The sequence below is a fragment of the Hyperolius riggenbachi genome, chromosome 4, assembly GCF_040937935.1.
Source record: "Hyperolius riggenbachi isolate aHypRig1 chromosome 4, aHypRig1.pri, whole genome shotgun sequence".
Classification (NCBI taxonomy): domain Eukaryota; kingdom Metazoa; phylum Chordata; class Amphibia; order Anura; family Hyperoliidae; genus Hyperolius; species Hyperolius riggenbachi.
Window position 1 is genome coordinate 325,441,625 of NC_090649.1, and position 23,431 is coordinate 325,465,055.

The following is a 23,431-nucleotide window of genomic DNA, read 5'->3' on the forward strand; positions in this document are numbered from 1 at the left end:
CATCCCAAAAACATACAGATAAGTTAATGGCCTTCCCTCTATATTGGTCCAGGACTACTATACATACATGCTTGATACATACTTACACATAGGACTATGGCAGGGATTAGATTGTGAGCCCCTCTCAGGGACAGTTAAAGTTAAGTGACAAGACAATGTATACTCTGTACAGCACTACAGAAGAGGTTGGTGCTATATAAATACCAAATAATAATAATACCTGTATACACACACTTGTGATAGACACACCAGCCGGTTTCTCATGTGACACACACACACACACACACACACACACACACACACACACACACACACACACACACACTCAAGAAGTAGTCCCTGAGCTCAATGCAAGTACCACCCTGGGGTACGTGTACCATTTGTAGAGGACCTAGGGGGCTAAATATGCACAATTCAAACTAAATATCACTTCCAAATAGCAACCTCCATATCGATCTTGACTGATTTCCAAGCCTTCTACAAATGTAACATTTAAGCTTGTCTGCTCTTGCAGATTGAAGCTGGGGCCAACATGCACTGACAGTCAGCTGATTAAAAGCTTGTACTGAACAATATATGTTAAGAACTCACAGGTACTTTGTTCTGTGTGCTCCTTCAACTACTTAGCCTGAACCCATTTGCTGCTAACAATTATTGAACTTTTTTCCCCACCAGTGCTCACAGCACAATTTCCAGACAGGTTTACTGTAATCTCTTTTAGTGCAAAGCCTTGACAGAGATGACAAAGTCTTTAAATACAATAGAAACAGGTAACATTTACAGATAATCCATAAAGAGCAATACAGCATGGGATGTTAGAAATATTTACTTAAATGGGTATTTGAAAAAATAAGCAGAATCCGAATCATGTAAACAAATATTCAGTCATGTAATTTTACATACTAGTTATCACTACATTTAATACTTCACCAAACTAACAGAGGCAGAATGGGGGTGGGGGGTTGTTGGAATTTTTAAAAGCAAAGGATACCCTGAACATCGGAACATTACATTACATTGCTGTATTCTTGATTAATTAAACTTTAGATTTATGCGTCATGCAGGTCGTTGCAGTAATACACTCACATTGGTCATTATGTAATGGTGCCAGCTAAGCGTATCACCTCATTAACCATGCCTCAAGTGAAGGGATGGCAATGCTTAGGAAAACTCATGTAGAAGTATGTGATCAGTTTGATCAGAGGATACATTTGTAAGGCTCTAATTTGCTGGTCATGCTCATGCGCTAAACAAGGAAGTCATCACAGCAAATCAGAACCTTACAAATCTATCAGCTGATCAAACTGATCACATGCTTCTCCATGAGTTCCCTTAAAGGAAAACTTAAGTCAGGAAAAAAAAATGACATTTACTCACCCGGGGCATCCCTTAGCCCCCCGAAGCTGTATGGTGCCCTCGCAGCCCCGCTCCGATCGTCCTGTCCCCGCCGGCGGCTACTTCCGGGTTCGGCGACAGCCGCCGACAGGCTGATTTTCCGCGTTCTCAGCCACTATATCACCCCTCTATGCTGCTATAGCGTATATATACTGTATACGCTATAGCAGCATAGAGGGTGATAAAGCGGCTGGGAACGCGGAAAATCAGCCGCGTTCCCAGCCTGTCGGCGGCTGTCGCCGAACCCGGAAGTAGCCGCCGGCGGGGACAGGACGATCGGAGCGGGGCTGCAAGGGCACCATACAGCTTCGGGGGGCTGAGGGATGCCCCGGGTAAGTAAATGTCATTTTTTTTTTCCTGACTTAAGTTTTCCTTTAACCACTTGAGGACCTAGGGCTTTCTACCCCTTAAGGACCGGCCACTTTTTTTCCATTCAGACCACTGCAGCTTTCACGGTTTATTGCTCGCTCATACAACCTACCACCTAAATGAATTTTGGCTCCTTTTCTTGTCACTAATAAAGCTTTCTTTTGGTGCTATTTGATTGCTCCTGCGATTTTTACTTTTTATTATATTCATCAAAAAAGACATGAATTTTGGCAAAAAAATGATTTTTTTAACTTTCTGTGCTGACATTTTTCAAATAAAGTAAAATTTCTGTATACATGCAGCGCGAAAAATGTGGACAAACATGTTTTTGATTTAAAAAAACCCATTCAGTGTATATTTATTGGTTTGGGTAAAAGTTATAGCGTTTACAAACTATGGTGCAAAAAGTGAATTTTCCCATTTTCAAGCATCTCTGACTTTTCTGACCCCCTGTCATGTTTCATGAGGGGCTAGAATTCCAGGATAGTATAAATACCCCCCAAATGACCCCATTTTGGAAAGAAGACATCCCAAAGTATTCACTGAGAGGCATAGTGAGTTCATAGAAGATATTATTTTTTGTCACAAGTAAGCGGAAAATGACACTTTGTGAGAAAAAAAAAAAAAAGTTTCCATTTCTTCTAACTTGCGACAAAAAAAAATGAAATCTGCCACGGACTCACCATGCCCCTCTCTGAATACCTTGAAGGGTCTACTTTCCAAAATGGGGTCATTTGTGGGGTGTGTTTACTGTCCTGACATTTTGGGGGGTGCTAAATTGTAAGCACCCCTGTAAAACCTAAAGGTGCTCATTGGACTTTGGACCCCTTAGCGCAGTTAGGTTGCAAAAAAGTGCCACACATGTGGTATTGCCGTACTCAGGAGAAGTAGTATAATGTGTTTTGGGGTGTATTTTTACACATACCCATGCTGGGTGGGAGAAATATCTCTGTAAATGACAATTTGTTAATTTTTTTTACACACAATTGTCCATTTACAGAGATCTTTCTCCCACTCAGCATGCGTATGTGTAAAAATACACCACAAAACACATTATACTACTTCTCCTGAGTACGGCGATACCATATGTGTGGCACTTTTTTGCACCCTAACTGCGCTAAAGGGCCCAAAGTCCAATGAGTACCTTTAGGATTTCACAGGTCATTTTGAGAAATTTCGTTTCAAGACTACTCCTCACAGTTTAGGGCCCCTAAAATGCCAGGGCAGTATAGGAACCCCACAAATGACCCCATTTTAGAAAGAAGACACCCCAAGGTATTCCGTTAGGAGTATGGTGAGTTCATAGAAGATTTTATTTTTTGTCAAAAGTTAGCGGAAAATGACACTTTGTGAAAAAACACAATTAAAATCAATTTCCGCTAACTTGTGACAAAAAATAAAATCTTCTATGAACTCGCCATACTACTAACGGAATACCTTGGGGTGTCTTCTTTCTAAAATGGGGTCATTTGTGGGGTTCCTATACTGCCCTGGCATTTAAGGGGCCCTAAACCGTGAGGAGGAGTCTTGAAACGAAATTTCTCAAAATGACCTGTGAAATCCTAAAGGTACTCATTGGACTTTGGGCCCTTTAGCGCAGTTAGGGTGCAAAAAAGTGCCACACATGTGGTATCGCCGTACTCGGGAGAAGTAGTACAATACATAGAAGATTTTATTTTTTGCCACAAGTTAGCGGAAATTGATTTGAATTGTTTTTCTTCACAAAGTGTCATATTCCGCTAACTTGTGACAAAAAATAAAATCTTCTATGAACTCACCATACTCCTAACGGAATACCTTTGGGTGTCTCCTTTCTAGAATGGGGTCATTTGTGGGGTTCCTATACTGCCCTGGCATTTTAGGGGCCCTAAACCGCGAGGAGTAGTCTTGAAACTAAATGTCGCAAAATGACCTGTGAAATCCTAAAGGTACTCATTGGACTTTGGGCCCCTTAGCGCACTTAGGGTGTAAAAAAGTGCCACACATGTGGTACCGCCGTACTCAGGAGAAGTAGTATAATGTGTTTTGTGGTGTATTTTTACACATACCCATGCTGGGTGGTAGAAATATCTCTGTACATGACAATTGTTTGATTTTTTTTTACACACAATTGTCCATTTACAGAGAGATTTCTCCCACCCAGCATGGGTATGTGTAAAAATACACCCCAAAACACATTATACTACTTCTCCTGAGTACGGCGATACCACATGTGTGACACTTTTTTTGCGCTAAGGGGCCCAACGTCCTATTCACAGGTCATTTTGAGGCATTTGTTTTCTAGACTACTCCTCACGGTTTAGGGCCCCTAAAATGCCAGGGCAGTATAGGAACCCCACAAGTGACCCCATTTTAGAAAGAAGACACCCCAAGGTATTCCATTAGGTGTATGGCGAGGTCATCGAAGATTTTATTTTTAGTCACAAGTTAGTGAAAAATGACACTTTGTGAAAAAAACCCAATAAAAATCAATTTCCGCTAACTTTTGACAAAAAATAAAATCTTCTATGAACTCATCATACACCTAACAGAATACCTTGGGGTGTCTTTTTTCTAAAATGGGGTCACTTGTCTGGTTCCTATACCGCCCTGGCATTTTACGGGCCCAAAACCGTGAGTAGTCTGGAAACCAAATGTCTCAAAATGACTGTTCAGGGGTATAAGCATCTGCAAATTTTGATGACAGGTGGTCTATGAGGGGCCGAATTTTGTGGAACCGGTCATAAGCAGGGTGGCCTTTTAGATGACAGGTTGTATTGGGCCTGATCTGATGGATAGGAGTGCTAGGGGGGTGACAGGAGGTGATTGATGGGTGTCTCAGGGGGTGATTAGAGGGGAAAATAGATGCACTCAATGCACTGGGGAGGTGATCGGAAGGGGGTCTGAGGGGGATCTGAGGGTTTGGCCGAGTGATCAGGAGCCCACACGGGGCAAATTAGGGCCTGATCTGATGGGTAGGTGTGCTAGGGGGTGACAGGTAGTGACAGGAGGTGATTGATGGGTGTCTCAAGGTGTGATTAGTGGGGGGAATAGATGCAAGTAATGCAATGGCGAGGTGATCAGGGCTGGGGTCTGAGGGTGTGGGCGGGTGATTGGGTGCCCTAGGGGCAGATGGGGGTCTAATCTGATGGGTAGCAGTGACAGGGGGTGATTGATGGGTAATTAGTGGGTGTTTAGAGGAGAGAACAGATGCAATGCACTTGGGAGGTGATCTGACTGCGGGTCTGCAGGCGATCGGATGGTGTGGGTGGGTGATCAGATTGCCCGCAAGGGGCAGGTTAGGGGCTGATTGATGGGTGGCAGTGACAGGGGGTGACAGGGGGTGATTGATGGGTGATAGGTGATTGGCAGGTGATTGACAGGTGATCAGTGGGTTATTACAGGGAAGAACAGATGTAATTAATGCACTGGCGAATTGATAAGGGGGGGTCAGAGGGCAATCTGAGCGTGTTGGCGGGTGATTGGGTGCCCGCAAGGGGCAGATTAGGGTCTGATCTGATAGGTAAAAGTGACAGGTGGTGATAGGGGGTGATTGATGGGTAATTAGTGGGTGTTTAGAGGAGAGAATAGATGTAAACAATGGATTTGGGAGGTGATCTGATGTCGGATCTGCGGGCGATCTATTGGTGTGGGTGGGTGATCAAATTGCCCGCAAGGGGCAGGTTAGGGGCTGATTGATGGGTGGCAGTGACAGGGGGTGACAGGGGGTGATTGATGGGTGATAGGTGATTGGCAGGTGATTGACAGGTGATCAGTGGGTTATTACAGGGAAGAACAGATGTAATTAATGCACTGGCAAATTGATAAGGGGGGGTCAGAGGGCAATCTGAGCGTGTTGGCGGGTGATTGGGTGCCCGCAAGGGGCAGATTAGGGTCTGATCTGATAGGTAAAAGTGACAGGTGGTGATAGGGGGTGATTGATGGGTAATTAGTGGGTGTTTAGAGGAGAGAATAGATGTAAACAATGGATTTGGGAGGTGATCTGATGTCGGATCTGCGGGCGATCTATTGGTGTGGGTGGGTGATCAAATTGCCCGCAAGGGGCAGGTTAGGGGCTGATTGATGGGTGGCAGTGACAGGGGGTGACAGGGGGTGATTGATGGGTGATAGGTGATTGGCAGGTGATTGACAGGTGATCAGTGGATTATTACAGGGAAGACCAGATGTAATTAATGCACTGGCGAATTGATAAGGGGGGGAGGGGGGGTCTGAGGGCAATCTGAGCGTGTGGGCGGGTGATTGGGTGCCCGCAAGGGGCAGATTAGGGTCTGATCTGATAGGTAACAGTGACAGGTGGTGATAGGGGGTGATTGATGGGTAATTAGTGGGTGTTTAGAGGAGAGAATAGATGTAAACAATGGATTTGGGAGGCGATCTGATGTCGGATCTGCGGGCGATCTATTGGTGTGGGTGGGTGATCAGATTGCCCGCAAGGGGCAGGTTAGGGGCTGATTGATGGGTGGCAGTGACAGGGGGTGACAGGGGGTGATTGATGGGTGATAAGTGATTGGCAGGTGATTGACAGGTGATCAGTGGGTTATTACAGGGAAGAACAGATGTAATTAATGCACTGGCGAATTGATAAGGGGGGGTCAGAGGGCAATCTGAGCGTGTTGGCGGGTGATTGGGTGCCCGCAAGGGGCAGATTAGGGTCTGATCTGATAGGTAAAAGTGACAGGTGGTGATAGGGGGTGATTGATGGGTGATTGATGGGTAATTAGTGGGTGTTTAGAGGAGAGAATAGATGTAAACAATGGATTTGGGAGGTGATCTGATGTCGGATCTGCGGGCGATCTATTGGTGTGGGTGGGTGATCAGATTGCCCGCAAGGGGCAGGTTAGGGGCTGATTGTTGGGTGGCAGTGACAGGGGTGATTGATGGGTGATTGACGGGTGATTGATGGGTGATTGACAGGTGATTGACAGGTTATCAGGGGGGATAGATGCATACAGTACACAGGGGGGGGGGTCTGGGGGGGGTCCTGGGGAGAATCTGAGGGGTGGGGGGGTGATCAGGAGGGGGCAGGGGGCAGGGGGGAGATAAAAAAAAAATAGCGTTGATAGATAGTGACAGGGAGTGATTGATGGGTTATTAGGGGGGTGATTGGGTGCAAACAGGGGTCTGGGGGGGTCTGAGGGGTGCTGTGGGCGATCAGTGGGCGGGGGGGGGGCAGATCAGTGTGTTTGGGTGCAGACTAGGGTGGCTGCAGCCTGCCCTGGTGGTCCCTCCGACACTGGGACCACCAGGGCAGGAGGCAGCCTGTATAATACACTTTGTATACATTACAAAGTGTATTATACACTTTGTAGCGGCGATCGCGGGGTTAACATCCCGCCGGCGCTTCCGTATGGCCGGCGGGATGTTACGGTGGGTGGGCGGAGCCAGTTGCCGGGGGAAGCGCGCGTCATCAATGACGCGATCGCTCCCCCGGCATAGGAAAAGGACGCAACGCCCTAAGGCGTATTGCGGTCCTTAAGGCATCCACTTTGCCGCCGCCCATGGGCTGTGGGCGGTCGGCAAGTGGTTAAGCATTGCCATCTCTACTCAGGAGCTCTCCAGTGCTGACCATGCTGTGAAGCTATCATTGCACGTTCTGCATTAAGGAAAGCACCATTTCCTTATTTTATATGTGAATTTAAAACAAATGATGCATGGTTATATTAATCAGGCCACAGGGTGTGGGGGTGACCTTAACCACTTCCCGACCGCCGTATGTACAATTGGCGGCCGGGAAGTGCACCCCGCAAGGACCGCCGTATTGACAATTGGCGGCGGTCCTTGTAGGGGCATGGGCGGAGCGATCGCGTCATCAGTGACGCGATCCTCCGCCTCCGCCTGGCGCCGCTCACCCGCCGTAACATCCCGCCGGCCATACGGAAGCGCCGGCGGGATGTTAACCCCGCGATCGCCGCATACAAAGTGTATAATACACTTTGTAATGTTTACAAAGTGTATTATACAGGCTGCCTCCTGCCCTGGTGGTCCCAGTGTCCGAGGGACCACCAGGGCAGGCTGCAGCCACCCTAGTCTGCACCAAGCACACTGATTTCCCCCCCCCCCCCTGCCCCAGATCGCCCACAGCACCCATCAGACCCCCCCCCCTGCCCACCCCCCAGACCCCTGTTTGCACCCAATCACCCCCCTAATCACCCATCAATCACTCCCTGTCACTATCTGTCAACGCTATTTTTTTTTTATCCCCCACCCTGCTCCCTGCCCCCTCCTGATCACCCCCCACCCCTCAGATTCTCCCCAGACCCCCCCCCCCCCCAGACCACCCCCCCTGTTTACTGTATGCATCTATCCCCCTGATCACCTGTCAATCATCTGTCAATCACCTGTCAATCACCCGTCAATCACCCATCAATCACCCCCTGTCACTGCCACCCATCAGCCAGCCCCTAACCTGCCCCTTGCGGGCAATCTGATCACCCCCCCACACCAATAGATCGCCCGCAGATCCGACATCAGATCACCTCCCAAATCCATTGTTTACATCTATTCTCTCCTCTAAACACACACTAATTACCCATCAATCACCCATCAATCACCCCCTATCACCACCTGTCACTTTTACCTATCAGATCAGACCCTAATCTGCCCCTTGCGGGCACCCAATCACCCGCCCACACGCTCAGATTGCCCTCTGACCCCCCCTTATCAATTCACCAGTGCATTAATTACATCTGTTCTTCCCTGTAATAACCCACTGATCACCTGTCAATCACCTGCCAATCACCTATCACCCATCAATCACCCCCTGTCACCCCCTGTCACTGCCACCCATCAATCAGCCCCTAACCTGCCCCTTGCGGGCAATCTGATCACCCACCCACACCATTAGATCGCCCGCAAACCCGCCGTCAGATTACCTCCCAAATGTATTGTTTACATCTGTTATCTTCTCTAAACACCCACTAATTACCCATCAATCACCCATCAATCACCCCCTATCACCACCTGTCACTGTAACCTATCAGATCAGACCCTAATCTGCCCCTTGCGGGCACCCAATCACCCGCCCACACGCTCAGATTGCCCTCAGACCCCCCCCCCTTATCAATTCGCCAGTGCATTAATTACATCTGTCCTTCCCTGTAATAACCCACTGATCACCTGTCAATCACCTGCCAATCACCTATCACCCATCAATCACCCCGTCACTGCCACCCAACAATCAGCCCCTAACCTGCCCCTTGCGGGCAATCTGATCACCCACCCACACCAATAGATCGCCCGCAGATCCGACATCAGATCACCACCCAAGCGCAGCGTTTACATCTATTCTCTCCTCTAAACACCCACTAATTACCCATCAATCACCCCCTATCACCACCTGTCACTGTTACCCATCAGATCAGACCCTAATCTGCCCCTTGCGGGCACCCAATCGCCCGCCTACACGCTCAGATTGCCCTCAGACCCCCCCTTATCAATTCGCCAGTGCAATATTTACATCTGTTCTCCCCTGTAATAACCCACTGATTACCTGTCAATCACCTATCAATCACCCATCAATCACCCCCTGTCACTGCCACCCATCAATCACCCCCTGTCACTTCCACCCATCAATCACCCGCTGTCACTGCCACCCATCAATCAGCCCCTAACCTGCCCCTTGCGGGCAAACTGATCACCCACCCACACCAATAGATCGCCCGCAGATCCGACATCAGATCACCACCCAAGCGCAGTGTTTCCATCTATTCTCTACCCTAAACACCCACTAATTACCCATCAATCACCCCCTGTCACTGCTACCTATCAGATTAGACCCCTATCTGCCCCTAGGGCACTCAATCACCCGCCCACACCCTCAGAATGCCCTCAGACCCCAGCCCTGATCACCTCGCCAGTGCATTGCTTGCATCTATTCCCCCCTCTAATCACACCTTGAGACACCCATCAATCACCTCCTGTCACCCCCTAGCACACCTACCCATCAGATCAGGCCCCAATTTGCCCCGTGTGTGCTCCTGATCACTCGGCCAATCCCTCAGATCCCCCTCAGACCCCCTTCCGATCACCTCCCCAGTGCATTGATTGCATCTATTTTCCCCTCTAACCACCCCCTGAGACACCCATCAATCACCTCCTGTCACCCCCCTAGCACTCCTATCCATCAGATCAGGCCCAATACAACCTGTCATCTAAAAAGCCACCCTGCTTATGACCGGTTCCACAAAATTCGCCCCCTCATAGACCACCTGTCATCAAAATTTGCAGATGCTTATACCCCTGAACAGTCATTTTGAGACATTTGGTTTCCAGACTACTCATGGTTTTGGGCCTGTAAAATGCCAGGGCGGTATAGGAACCCCACAAGTGACCCCATTTTAGAAAAAAAGACACCCCAAGGTATTCTGTTAGGTGTATGACGAGTTCATAGAAGATTTTATTTTTTGTCAAAAGTTAGCGGAAATTAATTTTTATTGGTTTTTTTTCACAAAGTGTCATTTTTCACTAACTTGTGACAAAAAATAAAATCTTCTATGAACTCGCCATACACCTAACGGAATACCTTGGGGTGTCTTCTTTCTAAAATGGGGTCACTTGTGGGGTTCCTATACTGCCCTGGCATTTTAGGGGCCCTAAACCGCGAGGAGTAGTCTAGAAAACAAATGCTTCAAAATGACCTGTGAATAGGACGTTGGGCCCCTTAGCGCACCTAGGCTGCAAAAAATTGTCACACATGTGGTACCGCTGTTCTCAGGAAAAGTAGTATAATGTGTTTTGGGGTGTATTTTTACACATACCCATGCTGGATGGGAGAAATTTCTATGTAAATGGACAATTGTGTGTAAAAAAATCAAACAATTGTCATTTACAGAGATATTTCTCCCACTTAGCATGGGTATGTGTAAAAATACACCCCAAAACGCATTATACTACTTCTCCTGAGTACGGCGGTACCACATGTGTGACACTTTTTTACACCCTAAGTACGCTAAGGGGCCCAAAGTCCAATGAGTACCTTTAGGATTTCACAGGTCATTTTGCGACATTTGGTTTCAAGACTACTCCTCACGGTTTAGGGCCCCTAAAATGCCAGGGCAGTATAGGAACCCCACAAATGACCCCATTCTAGAAAGAAGACACCCAAAGGTATTCCGTACGGAGTATGGTGAGTTCATAGAAGATTTTATTTTTTGTCACAAGTTAGCGGAAAATGACACTTTGTGAAAAAAAACTATTAAAATCAATTTCCGCTAACTTGTGACAAAAAAATAAAAACTTCTATGAACTCACCATACTCCTAACGGAATACCTTGGGGTGTCTTCTTTCTAAAATGGGGTCATTAGTGGGGTTCCTATACTGCCCTGGCATTTTAGGGGCCCTAAACCGTGAGGAGTAGTCTTGAAACAAAAATGACCTGTGAAATCCTAAAGGTACTCATTGGACTTTGGGCCCCTTAGTGCAGTTAGGGTGCAAAAAAGTGCCACACATGTGGTATCGCCGTACTCGGGAGAAGTAGTATAATGTGTTTTGGGGTGTATTTTTACACATACCCATGCTGGGTGGGAGAAATACCTCTGTAAATGACAATCTTTTGATTTTTTTACACACAATTGTCCAATTACAGAGGTATTTCTCCCACCCAGCATGGGTATGTGTAAAAATACACCCCAAAACACATTGTACTACTTCTCCCGAGTACGGCGATACCACATGTGTGGCACTTTTTTGCACCCTAACTGCGCTAAAGGGCCCAAAGTCCAATGAGTACCTTTAGAATTTCACAGGTCATTTTGAGAAATTTCGTTTCAAGACTACTCCTCACGGTTTAGGGCCCCTAAAATGCCAGGGCAGTATAGGAACCCCACAAATGACCCCATTTTAGAAAGAAGACACCCCAAGGTATTCCGTTAGGAGTATGGTGAGTTCATAGAAGATTTTATTTTTTGTCAAAAGTTAGCGGAAAATGACACTTTGTGAAAAAACACAATTAAAATCAATTTCCGCTAACTTTTGACAAAAAAATAAAATCTTCTATGAACTCACTATACTCCTAACGGAATACCTTGGGGTGTCTTCTTTCTAAAATGGGGTCATTTGTGGGGTTCCTATACTTCCCTGGCATTTTAGGGGCCCTAAACCGTGAGGAGTAGTCTTGAAACGAAATTTCTCAAAATGACCTGTGAAATTCTAAAGGTACTCATTGGACTTTGGGCCCTTTAGCGCAGTTAGGGTGCAAAAAAGTGCCACACATGTGGTATCGCCGTACTCAGGAGAAGTAGTATAATGTGTTTTGTGGTGTATTTTTACACATACCCATGCTGAGTGGGAGAAAGATCTCTGTAAATGGACAATTGTGTGTAAAAAAAATTAACAAATTGTCATTTACAGAGATATTTCTCCCACCCAGCATGGGTATGTGTAAAAATACACCCCAAAACACATTATACTACTTCTCCTGAGTACGGCAATACCACATGTGTGGCACTTTTTTGCACCCTAACTGCGCTAAGGGGTCCAAAGTCCAATGAGCACCTTCAGGCTTTACAGGGGTGCTTACAATTTAGCACCCCCCAAAATGTCAGGACAGTAAACACACCCCACAAATGACCCCATTTTGGAAAGTAGACACTTCAAGGTATTCAGAGAGGAGCATGGTGAGTCCGTGGCAGATTTCATTTTTTTTTGTCGCAAGTTAGAAGAAATGGAAACTTTTTTTTTTTTTTTTTTTTTTCACAAAGTGTCATTTTCCGCTTACTTGTGACAAAAAATAATATCTTCTATGAACTCACTATGCCTCTCAGTGAATACTTTGGGATGTCTTCTTTCCAAAATGGGGTCATTTGGGGGGTATTTATACTATCCTGGAATTCTAGCCCCTCATGAAACATGACAGAGGGTCAGAAAAGTCAGAGATGCTTGAAAATGGGAAAATTCACTTTTTGCACCATAGTTTGTAAACGCTATAACTTTTACCCAAACCAATAAATATACACTGAATGGGTTTTTTTTTATCAAAAACATGTTTGTCCACATTTTTCGCGCTGCATGTATACAGAAATTTTACTTTATTTGAAAACTGTCAGCACAGAAAGTTAAAAAAATCATTTTTTTGCCAAAATTCATGTCTTTTTTGCTGAATATAATAAAAAGTAAAAATCGCAGGAGCAATCAAATAGCACTAAAAGAAAGCTTTATTAGTGACAAGAAAAGGAGCCAAAATTCATTTAGGTGGTAGGTTGTATGAGCGAGCAATAAACCGTGAAAGCTGCAGTGGTCTGAATGGAAAAAAAGTGGCCGGTCCTTAAGGGGTAGAAAGCCCTAGGTCCTCAAGTGGTTAACTATCACCAGCTCCCTATGCCTGAAAGTAATGGGGATTGGGGAGATTCATTATTTTCCACGTACATTCAGGCCTTAAAGATCAATAAGTTCAGAATTTCTGGTGTGGCATATACTGCTAAAATCTGCCACTTTTCAAGAAAATCTTTGAATGCTTCTACAGGGTGGTGTTCTGCCAATACAAGGCAACCAGCTAACTGTCCTTGAATGTTCTTATGTTTTTGGGTTTTTTTACAGAAAAAAGGTGAATATATTATACTGTAATATTCAAGTTTTCATAAAGATTTTTGTAAATGGAAGATGGCCGTATTCATTTATCCTGCACATGAAAAAGGGGATGAGGCTGTGCATAAAATAGGGCAAATGTAGGGTGCCCATGAAATGCAGGTGGAGAAGCAATGTCAAATGGAATGGAGATTGCTGTACATAGAACAGGTGAACAGTCATGTACAAAAAAGAACAGATGTGCTGATCATTGGGAAAAAACACTTAATGAAAGGTTTATGTACATTGAAAAGTGGAAATGCAGTGCTGGGAAAGGGGGGGAGCACTATACCCAATAGTGGTGGCAGAATTGTTATGAGGTAAATGGCCAAAAAGTAAAAACAGTCGTGAGCACAAATGAATGGCTTTGTATTACATTTTTTCACTCATTTCTTTCTGTAAGACTTAAAGTTTATGCTGATTTATGAAATGAAATAAAATCAAATTCCGTGCATTTCTAGAACAGAGGAGATGTCATTGTTCTCCTTTTACAAGCACATCCTCCAGATATTTAACAGAACAGAAACAGTTTGTTTTCGGGCCATCTTGTTGTGATGTAAATTGCTAGAAGAGCATAGTTGAAGAAGTAGGATTGTAGAACATGCTGTTATTTTTTATATGAAAAATATATGTACACATCTGGCCTCCTACCAATTTCCTATTCTGCTTTGCAAGAATTTTAGAAGTTTAATGAACTAAAAATATGCAGAAGAGCTCCTTCACAATCTTAGATAGAAATTAACGTATATATGTATGTATATATATATATATATATATATATATATATATATATATATATATATATATATACACACTGTGTATATATATATATATATATATATACAGTGCTGCCCATAATTATTCATACCCCTGGCAAATTTTGACTTAAAGTTACTTTTATTCAACCAGCAAGTAATTTTTGAATGAGAAATAGCACAGGTTTTTCCCAAAACGTAATAAGACAATGTACAAGAGGCATTGTTGTGGGAAAACAACAACAACATTTCTCAGCTTTTATTTACATTTGAGCAAAAAGTGTCCAGTCCAAAACTATTCATACCCTTAAGAAACTTTCACAGTCTCTGGGAGAATCCAAAGTTCTATACCATTCCAAATAGTCCACGCTGTTCTAAAGCATCCTAATTACCCTGATTAATTGGGAACAGCTGTTTTAATCAACTCAACAGGTGAAAAACAGCAGCTCACTGCAACTGGTTTGAGGATAGACATGGCTAAGATAAATAAGCTCACTGAGGTCCTGCAGCTGGGCATTGTGGCTGCGCACAAGTCAGGAAAGGGCTACAAGGTCATTTCTAAATGTTTTCAAGTTCCAGTGGTTACAGTGCAACATGTTATTAAAAAAATACAAGATGTTCCGCAGTGTGGAAAATCTCAGAAAATCTCACAGAAAAGTGACACCTGTGCTGGCCAGGAGGACAGTAAGAGAGGTGAAAAAGAATCCAAGGATCACCACCAAGGCCATCCTGGTGATTCTGGGCTCTGCTGGTGGCAATGTCTCAAGGCAAACAATCCAATTGACACTGCACACTGCTGGGTTCCATGGATGCAGACCAAGTAGGACGTCACTTCTCCAGATGAGGCACACAAAAGCTAGCTTGGCCTTTGCAAATGCTCATCTGGACAAAGAAAAAGACTTCTGGTCTTCTGTGTTAGGGTTAGATGAAACAAAAATTGAATTGTTTGGTCGCAATGATGATTCCTTCATTTGGCGTAAAAAAGAAAAAGCCTTAAAGAGGAACTTGAGTGAACATTGTATAATAAAAAAGTGCTTAATTTTACAATAATTATGTGTAAATGATTTAGTCAGTGTTTGCCCATTGTAAAATCTTTTAAATCCCTGATTTACATTCTGACATTTATTACATGGTGACATTTTTACTGTTGGCAGGTGTTGTAGCTGCTGCATGCTTTTTTGGCAGTTGGAAACAGCTGTAAACAACAATTTCCCACAATGCAACATGGTTCTCAGACAGGAAACTGCCAGGAGTACCATGGTCCTCAGAGTTTCTTGTGGGAGGGGTTTCACCACAATATCAGTCATACAGCGCCCCCTGATGGTCTGTTTGTGAAAAGGAATAGATTTCTCATGTAAAAGGGGGTATCAGCTACTGATTGGGATAAAGTTCAATTCTTGGTCAGAGTTTCTCTTTAAACCCAAAGAACACCATCACCACTTTCAAACACGGTGGTGGGTACCTAATGCTTTTGGGGGTGTTTTTCAGCAAATGAACCAGGGAACCTAATCACAGTTAACGGAACCCTGAAAAAAGAGCAATACATGAGGATTCTCAACGACAACATCAGGCAATCTGCAGAGAAACTTGGCTTTGGGCACCAGTGTACATTTCAGCATGACAATGACCCAAAACAAACAGCAAAGTGGTGAAGAAATGGTTAGCAGACAACAACATTAATATTTTGGAGTAGCCCAGCCAGAGTCCTGACTTGAATCCAATTGAGAATCTGTGGAGGGAGCTAAATATCAGGGTAATGGCAAGGGGACTTTCCAACCTGAAAGATTGGGAGCTCACTGATAAAGATAAATGGGCAAAAGACCTGTGGAGACATGCAAAAAGCTGGTCTGCAATTATAGGAAGCTTTTGATTGCTGTAATAGCCAATAAAGGCTTTTCTATTGAATATTGAGAAGGATATGAATCATTTTGGACTGGACACTTTTTGCTCAAATATAAATAGAAGCTGAGAAATGTTTCCCCCCCCCCCCCCCCCCCCACAACAATGCCTTTTGCACATCGTTTTTATAGCTTTTGGGAGACACCTATGTCATTTTCTGTCAAAAAAATACTTGCTGGCTGAATAAAAGGTACTTTAAATCAAAATTTGCCAGGGGGATATATAATTATGGGCAGGAACTAACACCGATAGGAGACGGGAAAGTGGCTGCCACAGGACCGCCTAATTGTCATCAAGAGTGGTGGGCGGAGATTAGCACGGATGCGTGCACATTCCCATTGAGTGATGGAGTGGAGCTCTGATATCAACCTGCTAGCCCACGATCGCAGCTAGCATGCTGTCAGAAGTAAAAAAAATCCTGTTTTTTCTGGTTTTACAAAGCTGCGATCTAGCACAGCTCTGTACAGGGGACAGCTTAGTGGCAAAGCTGTCCCCTTGAGTTGGTCACAATGTGATCATAGGCTGAGAGGTAGGAGAGGTGATCACTGATTGGATGCCGGGGGGGATTAAAATAATAAGTAAATAGTGAGGTTTTTTAAAAAAAAAAATGGATAATCCTATATAATAAAACCCCACCTGTCCCTGTGTCATCCTCCTGTCCCCTCGTCCCATGTGTTTTGGCTACTGCGCATGTGTAGCCATTGGGACAGCAGGATGACGGGGCCAGGGGGGAGTGCGTGCGTGGCGGAAGGACGGCTGACATGCGACGGTGGCGGTGGTAAGATAGACCTAGAGCCCATTTTTAAACGGGCTTAGGCAGGGCCGGCCCTAGACTTTTTGCCGCCTGAGGCAAAATTTTAAAAAATCGCCGCCCCCCCCCTGGTGGGAGGGGGGCCACCAATCTGGAGGGGTAGCGGGCAGGAAGAGGGTATTAGGCCTAGCGGTGGGAGGGGGGTCTCATCTGGTCCCTCGATCTGCGCTCCCCTCCAGCTGTAATTAGTACCAGCGTATAGATTAAGAGGCAACGTGCGGGGATCACTCACCTTTTCCGTGTTCCAAAGTGCGCTCCACTGTAGTCACTTCCTGCAACGCCGTCCACTTACAATACAGTGGGCGGCGTTGCAGGAAGTGATGTCGGTGGAGCACTGTCTGGAACACGGAAGAGTTGAGTGATCCCCGCCCGTTGCCTCTTAATCTACACACTGGTACTTAACTATTTACAGCTGGAAGGGAGCGCAGCACGGGCGACCCCCCTCCCCACCGCTAGGTCCAATACCCCCTTTCTGCCCGCTACTCCTCCAGCTCGGCTGGCGGCCCCCCACCCACGGACAGGTAGGTGCCGCCCCCCCAGATGTGCCGCATGAGGCAAATGTTTCACCCCGCCTCATGAGCGGGCCGGCCCTGGGCTTAGGTCTACTATTAAAATTGAAAAAAAAAATTACATCACAGCAGCAATCAGATGTCACCAACAGAAAGCTGAAGGGGAAAAATGATTTGTGTGCTAAGTTGTATGGCTGTGCAGAACCCTGTTAAAGCTGCAGCGGGCTGAATTGTAAAAAAAAATCATCTGGTCACTATGGGGGTGTAAGCCTGTGGTCCTGAACTGGTAAAAGTCTTCATTGCAATTGGATTGGTGCCTTGCTTACTTCTTCTGGATATGGCAAGAAGGGTAGTTGAACAGTCTGTCTAAGGTCATACACAGAGGTCAGATGACTGCCAATCCAGGCGGAGAACTTGAAGTCAGGAACAAGCCAGGTGTCAAATAACAGGAGGTCAAGGAGCTGAATGGATTAACTAGGGATGAAAAAGATGTATAGTCGGTAATAATAGGGGTCAGTAAAGGCAGCAAACCGAAAAATGAGAAGAGCTAAGACTATTCAGGCGAGACAGCAGTGCAGAGGCTGTAAAGGTAAAAGAGTAGTCAGTTGGCCCCTCATAAAGCTGAATTCAAATTGTCCACTGGAAGCTAGCGGTACTGCCGCAGAGAACAACATGGGCCCAGTGCCATGCACAACCATCTAAATGAATTCCAGCTTGTACACACATGGACATGTGCATGGCCACTGGTAATGCTGTGTTGGCCCAAGGAGGAACCTGGCTGTTCATACTGGCTCCCAGAAGAGCCAGACACCGTGCTGGAGCAGGCATTGTGTTAATTTAAAATTAACCAATTAATTCATACATCATTCTACCCTTTATAATTTAATTTTTTCATAGATGCTAGCTCAGCAGTAGAGGTGAAAAGAGTGGGTCACAGAGCTGCATATGTTGTTTTGGGTTTTATTTGCTGGGCACCACTTGTTATAATTTGAGGGGTGCGGGTAAATTTCAAACAAGGGTTTCCCTTACAATGAATTACCTTTTAAAGTCTTTTAAATACAGACACAGCTGATGGTCAAGTAATGAATGCAAAAAAAAATAAAAAAAATCATATGTCAAAATTGTTTAATCTGGCTGGTCTTCTCATAAGTCAAATATCAAATTAAATGGTTTTAAAAACAAGACAGCTTTTGGTGGGATTGCAATGCCGCATAGCCATATAGAATACTTAGCCCCACACCTATACACAGCAGCTGGTTCAGAGGGGAACAACTCTGAGACAAAGTAACCACTCTCCTGCTCTTAAAGGTTGTAAAGGATCCATTAACAATAATCTAGCATCTGATAACACAAATCCTATAAGAATCTGTGACCGTACCCATTGCGGGTGTAATTCCAATGGCTCTCATAAATGTACAGATGTCATTTTTTTGGGGGGGGGGGAGGGGGGGGAGAAAAGGAGAAAGGTGTTTCTACAGGAAACGGCAATCACCAGATCCAAAGCATAAGAGTGAATGTGTAATCCATACTGTACAGGCACTGCAGTCGAAACATGGAAGGGGTCCACATCAGCATGACTTCAAAATGAATCTGTGGTGGCAAAGGAGAGGGGGTGCATCTAAACAGTCAGGCCTGTAACTGGAAACCGAATAACATTCAAATTGGACATGGGTTCTCAATATGTTATACCAGGTAATACAAAATGTATTAAATAAATCACACAAATGACACAATTACAGCTTGACTGCATGCAACCGTCAGCTTCACTAAAACAACCAATAAAAACTTGTAGATAGTCCATATGTCACTAATTGATGCTCACTAACTTGATCATAGCCTATCTAATCTAAGCAGGCATCATACGTGCACCGACGCTTGCATACTAATGGGGCCCATGCACTCTTAAAGTGGCCCCAATCCGATAGAGAGTATTTAGATTGGAAACCACCACAAAGGGTGCAACAGTGAACCCATGGTTCTGACCTCAGATGTAATGATGGTCACATCTAGTTACATCCAGAAAAGATGCTGTCTTTGTGAATTTCTAAGGTGAAAAACATCCTAGTGGTATTTCTATTCAACACGTCCACAAAATCCAAGAAAATAGACTAAGTCAACCCACAAAATATACATTTCATATTTAAATCTTGCCCAATATATGATAAACAGGAGCTCTTTTAAAACAAATATAGCACCTTCCCACCAGCCCAGAAACAGGTTGGCATAGGATAGGGAACTCTGCAAATATGTGCACCAACTGAATGTCTATAGAGCTGAGTAGATATGTTCAAACAACCCTTTTTCATATCAGATTGGAAAACCAGGAAACCAACTCACTCTATCATAAAATATTGAAAGAGTCTTTTACCCCTTTTGGGTTCCCCACCATTTCACAAAAACTCTATCCATTTTGCTACATAGGATTTTAAAGGGACTCCTATGCTCAGTTTGTTAATTTTTACAAACCCCAAAGATCCCTGTTCTGGTTCTCAAATACTGACTGAAGAGCTTTTTAATAGAAGAAAGTTGCATTTTTCTTGTCTCAATCAAATTGCAGTAAAGTCTTGTGGACTTTTATTTCTTAACGCTATTTATTTATAAAATGAGTAGCCCACTGGTTTATAGATTGTCACTGTTTTAAACTACATCTACTTTTTTTCATTTATTTTCCGTTTTCCGAAATTGTTTATATGTTAACACAGCAAGCTTCTGACTTTGCTATTTTACAGCACCTGTATGGTACAGGAAGAAAAAAAACTGTGATTTTTCCATTAATCAGTCTGTTTTCCTCAAGGTCACAGTTGTGTGGCACTGGCAATTATTTATGTTTATGTTTGCATGTATGAAAATAAAATGTAGATTCCTGTACTGCTATTCTGGCAGGAGAAACTCACTATAAGGAAAAAGAAAATCTATATTTCATAAATGGTTTAAGATGTGCACAATATATTAGTGATGAGAAACACATTTCCCATTTTAAGAAACTCAGTTTGCAATTTACAAAATGCTGTATGCATTAGTGGGAACAAGAAAACACATGGATTGTTCAGAGAAGTAGCATACACCGGTCTCAGCACTGTACATATCATGGTCCCAAAACCTGCTTTCCAAGGACAGTCATAGAGAGTGTGTGTGTGTGTGTGTGTGTGTGTGTGTGTGTGTGTGTGTGTGTGTGTGTGTGTGTGTGTGTGTGTGTGTGTACAGCTAATGATCACCATTATTAAAGTACACAGATGTGATTACCACTAGAACAGCTAAGAAGGGCTAATTTAGTTCACCAGACCCAAGCCTCAGACAGGGTCCACACTTGTCTTTCAGTTTTCTGCGCGTGTTTTCCTGCATACTTTCTTTGCACACCAAGTGTGTCTCTATGCAGGAAAACGCGCACATTTTTTCATAGCAGCTGATGTAATTGATACAAAAAACTGACAAAATGTGTCAAGATGCAGAATGTCAGTTTTTTTTCTGCGTGCGAACAAAATATTAAGTGTGTACTAGCCCATTGATTAACACGAGTTCTCAGTTTTTCTGTGCAGAAAACACGTACGAAAACAGTCAAGTGTGTTCCCTGCCTCAAGCTCAGGTGAAGTCGCAGCCTCTGCATACCTTAATGTCATGTCACTGGCTTGGAAATAAAATTGGTGATCATTCATCACTCAGTCACAGAACATATTAGTATGGAGGCAGAGAGTGGGTTGGTCAATCAGGTGTGACCATCTGACATGAAAGGGGTATCATAAGGGAAAGACAGAGGAAGCGTTCATGGAAAGAGCTTTTGTCTTGTGTTCTCTGACAGCTATTTCTTGTTGAATCTGAACAGAGAATTGAGCATAAGTTGTATGCACACTTACCTGTAATTTTGCAGTCCCAGAGTACAGGTCATTGAGCTCATACAGAATTACTATCCACACTATAAAAGTGGAAAATGGAGACGGTAGGTATGGAAGAGAGGCAGTTTGCATATGTGAATATATAAAATGTCATATAGCCTGATTCATTAACTACTTTTGGACCGAGCTAATTGAAATCTATGCCCTGTTTTGGTGGGCTCCTGGCTGGCAGGGCATAGATTTCAATCAGCTGCCACTGCGCGCATCCGCCGTTTCCGGCGCTCCCCGCTGATCACACCGCTCAAACCCGACGTCTCTCGCCACATCTCACTGGCTCTGCCTGTCTCTAAGAAGGCAGAGCCCTGTGAGCGGGTCAGGAGCCACTACATTGGCTCCTGGCCCTGTTTTTCAATGTAAGCCGCTCCCATTGCCTTACATTGAAAGACAGGGTCAGGAGCCAATGAAAGTGGCTCCTGACCGGCTCACAGGAACTCTGCCATCAAAGAGATGGCAGAGTGGGTGGCCCAGGTTCCCGACGTGCGGCGTGTACAGTGATTGTGGCGGTAAGTGCGGCATTTCGTCAGTATTCGTCGGGTTTCCGCCATTGCTGGTACCAGCGGTCTCTGGTCCTTAAGGGGGTAGAGACCCCTGGTACTTAAGTGGTTAAGCTGTGCAAGCTAAATGACAGCAGTGCAAGCTAAATACAGGGCTGCACACTACGCGCGGTAGTGCTGTGCAGTGTGCACTCCTAAATTACCTGCGGCCGTTACTATCTTGCAGCTGCTCTTTGCATGCACCTCAAGATTTGAAGTATCGCCACCGCTTTACTTCACTAGCGCGGCCGCTACTACTTTAATTAATGTAGTAGCCGCCATGCTAAACTAATGAAGTATTGCGGTGGCTATATTTTAAATCTCGCGGTGCATTGCAAGGAGCCGCCGCAAAATAATAATGGCCGCAGGTAATTTAGTGCAGGCTACCCAATACTTGCGTGCAGTGCTGTATTTAGCTTGCGCTTATGTAATTTAGCTTGCACTGATATAGCAGCACAGCTTAATCAATCAGACCCCCACTGTGCATGGGTGAGGGTCCCTCCCCACAGTTCATTTCTCACCTGCCCATCCCCCTCATCCATATTCTATGAAATGCATGAGTTGGACAGAAACTTGTGTCAATAACTATTCAGTACCCACATCCTCAATTTGAGGCATAACTGTAGTTCACAAAAAAAACCTGTGTCTAGAAATGTCTAGCGGACTTAAAGAGACACTGAAGCGAAAAAAAAAATATGATATAGTGAATTGGTTGTGTACTATGAATAATTACTAGAAGATTAGCAGCAAAGAAAATATTCTCATACTTTTATTTTCAGGTATATAGTGTTTTTTCTAACATTGCATCATTCTATAATATGTGCAGATTACACAACACTCAGCATTCAAAATGAGTCTTTCAGAGCAGTCTGTGAAGTAATGACCTCTCCTCTAGCAGAGGAAAAGTAAATAGTCCAGGAACAGTTGAAATAATAAAAGTCAGATAACAGCCCTCTCCACGACTAACTTAGTCGGAGAGCTTAAAGAGAATCTGTATTGTTAAAATCGCTCAAAAGTAAACATACCAGTGCATTAGGGGACATCTCCTATTACCCTCTGTCACAATTTCGCCGCTCCTCGCCGCATTAAAAGTGGTTAAAAACAGTTTTTAAAAGTTTGTTTGTAAACAAACAAAATGGCCACCAAAACAGGAAGTAGGTTGATGTACAGTATGTCCACACATAGAAAATACATCCATACATAAGCAGGCTGTATACAGCATTCCTTTTGAATCTCAAGAGATCATTTGTGTGTTTCTTTCCCCCATGCACTGAAGTTTCAGGCTGCTCTTTTCTTCTTGCAAACAGCTTTGCCCTTGTTTGTAATTCCTCAGTATGTGAAAGCCCAGCCAGCTCAGAGGACGATTTATCCAGCTGATTAGAGCAGCTTCTCTCTTCTCTCTTATCTAAATAACACACAGGCACTCAGGCAGTGTGCATAGAGGGGCCAGAAAGGGTGAGTTCATAGCAGAACCACAACACTGAAGAACTTGGCAGCCTTCCAGACACAGGCCGACAAGTCTGACAGGGGAAAGATACATTGATTTATTACAGAGACAGTGATAGTATGAAGTGCTGCAGTTAGCCAGAACACATTAGAATAGCTTTTGGAACTTGTAGGATGATAAAAAACAGGATGCAATTTTTGTTACGGAGTCTCTTTAATGGCTTGTTTGCATAGAGATAACAACTGGAGTTTCTCAGCTCTTCC

The 23,431-nt window shown here is 44.4% G+C and overlaps 1 long non-coding RNA gene across 1 annotated transcript in view; it reads left to right on the plus strand.

The window, feature by feature from the left end:
- LOC137570809 (uncharacterized) overlaps positions 1–23,431 on the plus strand; it is a 100,605-nt gene that overhangs the window by 19,576 nt on the left and 57,598 nt on the right. The window lies entirely within an intron of this gene.